This window comes from Aphis gossypii, chromosome 1 (assembly GCF_020184175.1).
Source record: "Aphis gossypii isolate Hap1 chromosome 1, ASM2018417v2, whole genome shotgun sequence".
NCBI lineage: Eukaryota > Metazoa > Arthropoda > Insecta > Hemiptera > Aphididae > Aphis > Aphis gossypii.
The window spans coordinates 17,719,605-17,728,144 of NC_065530.1; positions in this window are offsets into that span (position 1 = coordinate 17,719,605).

An 8,540-nucleotide genomic window follows, 5' to 3' on the forward strand; every position below is an offset into this window, starting at 1 on the left:
AAGTTATTTATTAAAGTGACTGAATACAAAGCTCCGTTTAATTTGTTAATAAATTGTACCTAACATATAATTTGGACACAATAAGTGCTGTTTTAGTGTAGCTTTATAGCTGTAACAAACTCATTAACCAAACAAAACATTAAATGACACTTTATTGTATTTGAAATAATATATTCATTATAAAGGATAATGTATTCGGAATTTAAATGTAATTTTAACTATTTAAACTCAATTTATAAAACTATTTAAAAAGTATAAACAATCCTGTGAAGACTTGAAAAGTTGTATTACTTATACTAATAACGTATTCTTCATACCTACATACAAATCTAAAACATGAAAATAATTTAGACACTATATATATATTTTTTTTTTTAATTTAAAAACAAATAAACAATCAATAGGCATATTTATATTTTTGTGTGGAGCTATATAGGGAGAGTATATTTAAGAAATAATTTTGTTGAAAATTCCCCAAAAAGTACTCAAAAATCCATAATTACCTACGGAAGTACGGAGAATGGAAATTTCCTACATAAACCCAAAGAGGAAAATGTATATTCCTATATTAACATTATATATGATAGATATTTTTTTCTTATTATGTATAATGTATATATTGTAATAATTATTTATCCTAATTATTTCCTTTTGTCATTTTTTTCCCAGAACTTCATTTCAACTTAGGTCTAATAGTAACGCTAGTATGGCAAAATTTTTATTTTTTTTTTGTAAACAAAAAAAATAACACTTTAAGCACTTAAATAGTACTATAAAATACAAAACTCTAACTACATCTACACTTGTAGTACTGTTTTGCTATTTATTACTCGTAATAACAAATTTAAAAAACATGTATCATGAGAAAACATACAACTTTATTTTTGTTTATTTCCAAGAGAGTTTCATAATAATTATAAGATTATTACCGGATAGCAACTTCTATACATATATAACTTAATTTCTCAAGTGGCTACTTACATATTATATCAAATTTTATAAACACTCATACACATGTACAAACTTACATTAGTTATAAGACGCCACAACTCGATGTGTTTACTTCGTCTTACACACATGCATTACAAATTTTCGTTCAACAAAATCAGTTTTATACTGTTAGCTTTAGTAATAGAGTCAATTTACCTATTATAAAACTTAAAAATAATAATATTATTTAGGCGCTCTCATAGACTTTTATTGATATTTAAATTTTTAAGTGACTTTAGTTATGTAAAATATTTAAACTTTAAAATGATCGTAACTCACATAAAAATTAAACTATCAATAAAATCTTATTAAATATTTTAGATAATATTTTACCATTAAATTTAATAATAATAAATTGGCTATTTACTATTTTCCTTTCTTTTTAGCTCGGAAAATTATTTAGGAGTATTCTTGGAGTGAGCACCTATTACCTCAAATATAAGTGCAACATTGTTAATTAGAATTAACCTACTTTCTTCTGTTCTTAAATTAATAATAAAAATTATATTTTTTAAACAATTTGTTATTGTTATCTACTTACAACTCTTATTTTTTATTCTAATTAAATTCTGTAGAAATTTAATGTTTATAGTATTTATGTTTTTAGAAGGTCAAATATATATTTTAAATTATAAAATAATATAAAATAACGTTATTTATGAATATATTATATTTGATCATATTAATTTATTGTATTTATATGTGTTGAAGTTATAATATAAAAACAAAAATAAATTATTTAATTGATATTATACTATTTAATAATACTCGTACTTGAACGTACAACCCACAACCATAAATGGAAAATTGATACCTCACAAACAAATTAACTCACATCGAACGCAACAAAATCTTATAAAAGGTACTATATTTTTATATAAAAAAAAAAAAATATAAAAAACATTTTTGAAACACTAGAGCTTATTTTAAATTTTATATTTTAATAACATTGTTTTATACACATTTTCACTGAGTCGCAAAAGCTTCTTAGTATCTATGTCAAATATATCGAAGCAATTAGGCCAGTCGATTAAATAAAAAAAAATAATAAAAAAGCTTGTAATCTATCTGACTAAATACCTAAATATTTCAACAGATTGACACAAAAATGTTAGTTCTGTGAGAAAAATATAAAAATATAATATTAGCTCTATCCAAAGAATTAATATTTAAAAATAACACAGTGAATATTTTAACAGTAAACACCAATTATTTCAAAAAATATTAACGTTTTAAAAAATATTTTTGTTACACAATTATTAACATTGTTACGTTGTTAAGTATACTTATAGGTTTATTAGGAACTATGGTTTATGTCTATACTACATTTACATTACCGATATAGTTTTCATTAACTTTTTAAAATATAACATACCTGCTTTTCGAATTTAATATCCTGAAGCAGAAAACGTATACATACAAATTGAATTTTGAACACGTGCCTAGTTAATTAATTATAAGCTTCAAAGTTAATAAATCAATTTGAAATAGTTAATTAATTGTGTAAATTCGATATTTTTAATATTAATCTTACCATTATTGTTGAATAAATAAAATCATCACTCCAAGTAAATAAGATTTTATTATTATAGTTATTGAAATAAAAAATTAATATTATATTTCTTATCAAAATTGTTCAGTACCCGACCATAATTTTTATAAGCTATGTGATTTACCAATAAACAATACGTGATTTTTTTAAGAAAGCTGTAATATTTTTGGTCGAAAATAAAATTGACCAATATATATTCAAAATAATATAAAACCAAGCAAAACGTGAGGATTTTTAAAACTAAAGCGACGGATAAAATCGAAAAATGGAATCGTTTCAGATAGACTTTCATGGACGTTTATAGCTGAGCTTATCACCTTACTACAAGTATATACGTTACATTAATGATCCTTTAAACTCCTAGCTCACATTCATCGCACGTAAAATTAAACGCTTTTCAATATTTTATAATGAAGATTTTAATTGTTGGGCACTAAAAGAAATTACATAAGAATTGTTCAACATAGAATTTCTTCGACTGTAAGTTTTTAAATTAAAGTAACAACAAAACAACATCTTATATTTCCTATTAATATAACATAATATATGTTAGGTACGTATAGTTGATAAGGCGGTATTTTATATCAATCTAGAAGTATGTGAATATGTATCAAAATTTCGTATGGTTTTGTATTTGTATACACTATAATTTTGAAAAAAAAAATGTATTTTCTCAGAAATTAATAGTGTCTGTTAAAGAAATAAAATAAATAATGTAATACAATTCTTACATGCAAACATAATTGATTGACTTATAATTTATATATACACAGCAACGCCCAATGTTATTACTACTGGGACACAAAAATAAGCATTATAAATAATGAAAATTAATAACAAATATTTCGACAAATTATAAATATTTGAATACTGCATATTTCTATATGTATATGTATAATATACGTATATGCATTGAGCATAATGTACAAATTAATGATTAAATCGATGCGAATTCCATTGATTTATAACGAAATTTTAACATAATTATCAATTAAATTGTACACGAGTCTGTTATTATGTACAACTGCACTATATGCACATTGCACACTGCAATAGGCATTATCGGTATATTTGAAAATAATAAAATTCATTATAGCTGGTTGCGATCGAGATGAATACAATTTTAATGAAGTGGTTTATTTCAGCAACACGTATTCAAGATTAATTATATTCTCCTTAATAGGGTGTAGTAAAACTTTTTTTTAAGCAAATTTAATTATTCCCCAGATATTTAACCCATTTAAACCTCTGTAAATACCAACGTATTTATTATATGGTTAAATAGTTTAAATAATGTTGAATTAACTTGTTTATGGGTCATAATGGTCATAGTATATAGATAACACTACTAGCACTGTGACATGTGGAAACTAAAAACAAATAATAGAATAATGGGTCCAACATTTTTTTAAAAATATTTTAACGAAAATACAAAATTATTCTTGATATGTTTATAAATATGTATTTTTATTATATTATTAAAAAAAAAAATCAAAGAAACAAGGAACTAAGAACCTCAGTAACGGTCTTGGCTGGAAAATTTTTATGATGCTGTATATATTTATATATAATATATACAGGGTGATTCTTTTATCAAACAACACTCATTATTTCCAAAAGTATTCATGTTTTTGAAAATATTTTTTTACATAGTTTCAAATTGTTAAAAAAACAACATTTTTATAAAAAAATTATATTTTTTAATATTTTTTATCCTTATAATTTTTTAAGTTTTTTACTTTTTTGAATGACAACATAGATTTTTAATTTAATATTCCAAAGCAGAATAGTTTTTTGAGTATTTTGATACATAAAAATCGAATTTAGGGTGAGTAGTTTATGAGTTATACTTATTTAAAGTTTAGACAAGCAGAGTAGTGGACAAACATTTTGCGGGGTAATCCCGTACCACTCCACTCCGCGCAGCTATGTAATATATATGTATACAATCATACACAAATACACAAATATATATTATATATATTATATATATTTTATATATTAAGTATTATAATATTTAATGGTAAATAATATAATATATAATAATAAGTTTGTAATGAATAATAACTCATTTGTAAAAGTATTTTTTATATTAAATCAATTAAAAACAAATTTAAATTTGAGAAATGTATTTTTAATAAAAAGGGTTTACCCACTCATGTTTTAAGTGGAATTAGTACATTGATTTCCGAAAAAAAAAATGTAGTAAATAAGAAACTGGTACCGAATTGATTTCGGTTTGAAAATGGTATTTTATTAAAGTAAGCCGTATTGGTTCCCATTTAATTACGCACATTTTCTTTCTCAATTTTATAAGCTTAAGACTATCAAGTTTAAAGTAGGCTTTATTAAAAATAATAATCAACAACTTAGTTCCTAAATATATACAAACTTCATAATAATGAACAATTAAAATTAAAAAACGATCAATCATTATACATCATTTTACATTATGTATAAGCGAAAACAAATTTAAATAGTATAATTTATATAAGTATAAATGATGATGTATTATTCAGGACTGTTCAGTACTCACTAACATTATGGCCATACATATATAGGATAAATACATCTAATATATCTAGTACAGTGATATAGGTACGTTTATCTCAAACGTTAATTTAATCGTTCGGGATATCAGCGATAATTTGCTAAACATCCAACAATATATTGCGGCTATAGAGTGTAGATACATTAATTTTTTTTTTTATATCAAATAATTGAATACCTCCCGGGGAAAGCCAAGTAATTCAGCTAATAGAAAATTAAAATCAATATTTAGATTTTATTTTATACGCATTTTTAGTGTACCTATATTACATACAAATTTAAATGTACCTAACTTAAACTTAACATCATTGATGGTGTAAATTAAAAGTACTAAAATTGGTGCAAAATATGATTTACCCAAAAATGTATCTCTCTTATTTGTTATATAAAACAGTTATATCATTAAGATTCAAAACAATTTTTAACAATTAACTTAATATTCAATTAAAAGCATAAATGTATCTGTATACAAATGTTGTAACATGAAATTAATTTAATTTAATAACCATTTTTTTTTCTATGAATGAAATTAAATTCTTAGTATTTTGTTTTTTCTTTTTTTAGTTTTGTAATGAGATTATTAAAACAAGGAAAATAACAAAATATAAATTGTACAAGATGTTTTTTAAGTATTTAATTAAGAATTAAATAAAATACAATTTTTATAATCACTTTAAAAAAATTAAGAAATTAAACTTAAGAAAGTATTTTATTAATTTTTTCATCGCTGAACAGCAGTGATGTATTAGTTTTTTCTCCAATGGATTCCAAACCCAAATTTAAATATTTTAGTTTCAATTTATCGTTTTCGTCTATAAATTAAATGTTTAATTGCATACTGGCCAATAGTGTATAGTGGCTATGGTAAGTTAGGTTAGCATTATAAATTAAATACCACACTACCACTATAGACTATGTTTTAAATTAATTCCATAGACATATATTTCACGAAGTACCTAACCCTTTGCTCTACTATCTATTCCATATTTGATGCACCTATTCTCTCAAACTAATACACCTCCAATAAAATTACGTCAATAAAATATTAAAAATAAATCTATAACAAAAAAACGGTTGAGGTATTTTATTGTGCGTGAAAGTAAATTATTATTGAAAGACTTATTTCATGGATCATACATTTTTTTTAGTACTAACCATGCTATTGAAATGATGTTTGTAAAAAATCTTTTCTATATCGTTGTACTAATACATTTATATAAATTTAAATAAAAAAAGATACAAAAATATAAATGAATATTTCCAATTGAACATCTACAACAGTGGTTTTGAACCTTTTTCGAATAACGGAATACTTTACATTTTATAAGGTTTTCGGGGAACACAATTGTAAAATAAAACAGTAATTATTTACATTTTTAGTAATATATTAAACAATAATTACATGTATAGCATAAAACAGTTTGCATAGATGTAAGTAAAATAAACCAACAAAATTTAAAATGATTCTATAGGTAAAGTATATGTATACGCTAGTGACTATAATTGATAGATTCTAGAATGTGATATAGTTTAAATAATATAATATGAGAAAATGTCAATATAAATACCACTAGTTCAAAAAATTTTAATTAATAATTATTGTTATTATAGCTTCACTGTATTGAGATTTATTCAACAAAATAAATTTATCAATCGTTTTGAAATTTGAACCCATGAATTACTATGAACATTTTTTGAATATATACATCTGAAAAATAAAACGATTTAAACCTTTATCATAAGCAAGCAGATAATTATAGTAAACATTTTAATAAATACCTGAAGCACTAATATAGGTATCTTAGTACCAATTAAATAAACATTTCATAATCCCAGTTTAAATGCCTATAAGAACAACTAAGGAATCGGGATTAATTTAAGATTTTTAGTAAATTAATCAGTTTTATTCAACATAAAATATTTAATAAAATATAGCAGCAAATTCATTTCAGAATTTATTTAGAGTTTCCTAGAAAATTAATTAAGAAAAGGTTTTTTTTTCAAATAATATTTCTAAATGTGTACTTTTAATATGATATCTTCATATTATTATATCAATTTAAATAATAAATACTTATGATCTACCATATTTATGGATTTTTTGTATTAATATAGGTTTTGTATACATATTATACATAAATATATATGTATAAAGAATTACTTATTTTAATTTCTTTCTCTGTTCCTTTATTTTGGTTTTATTTCGGACTGTATATTCATAAGTTCATGTTGGTTTTATTATAGGAACTAATAACTATTGTTTTTGCTTTGTACAAAAGGATACGCTATTTGATTGAAAATGTAAATATAATTTTATATTACAGAAGCTGTTATTTAAGTAGTTTTTATACATTTTATGTGATATAAACACGAGAAGCATACGCCAATTAACAAAGTGTACTTATTCCAAAATATTTAGTATTTTTAGAAGTAAAGCTTAGAATCTTATTGAATTAAACAAGTAAGTGTTTGAATCAATATTTGAGTACTTAAAAGTACACCTTTAAATAAAAAAATTCCTTACACCTACGTTCAATTTTCAAATTTTGAAGTAAAATTTAAATGTTTAAAATATAAACAATATATGTAGGTGCATTTAAAAAATATTATACCAATACTAATGGTATAAATAATTAAATAATAACTAATCAGATATAGGCAGAAAATATATCTAGTGAATATTTTTAATATACGAGTAGATAGCATATTTGATAAAAGAATATCAATGATCATTTAATGAATTAGTAATACGATAAAATTATAAATATCTATTTCATTTTAAAAAGTACTAAATACTACTTGTAGTTTTCATAGCTTTATCTATTCAAAATATTTACATATTTTCAGATATTACGTTTTTTAAGTTAATATCTAATATCTATTTACAAGAATTTAAAATAGTTAATCCTGTTAATTATTCATAAAAAATAACATGCATATCAACCATTGTAAAAGTAGCATATTATATTTATACATTTTATCTTATATAAAATCTGAAAGAAATACAAAATTTAATAATATTTAATACTTACTACAACAAATTGGCAATAAAAGATAAATAAGATTATTTAATATAAATATAATACAATAATATGTATTATATCTAATTGATTTTTACGAGTTCGTACCTATATTGCTGATTAAGCTTTATTCTTAACAAATTCAATAATAATTTTATTTTAATGTCACTAATAAATAGGTTATTTGGAAATCGGAATTTTTTATTTGAACTAGTAAAATACTAATTTACCTAGTTAAAAAAATATCTGAACATATTATTTGATATTATTATATAGCTACTTATTAATTTATTAGTCATTTGTAATTAATTCAAATGTATTCAATTTATACTATTTTTTTTTATTTTTAGTCATTAAATAACGTGTTAGTGTAATAATTTAATATAGGTGATAGGTTTCTAGGTATAGATAATAATTCCAAGTTGTAT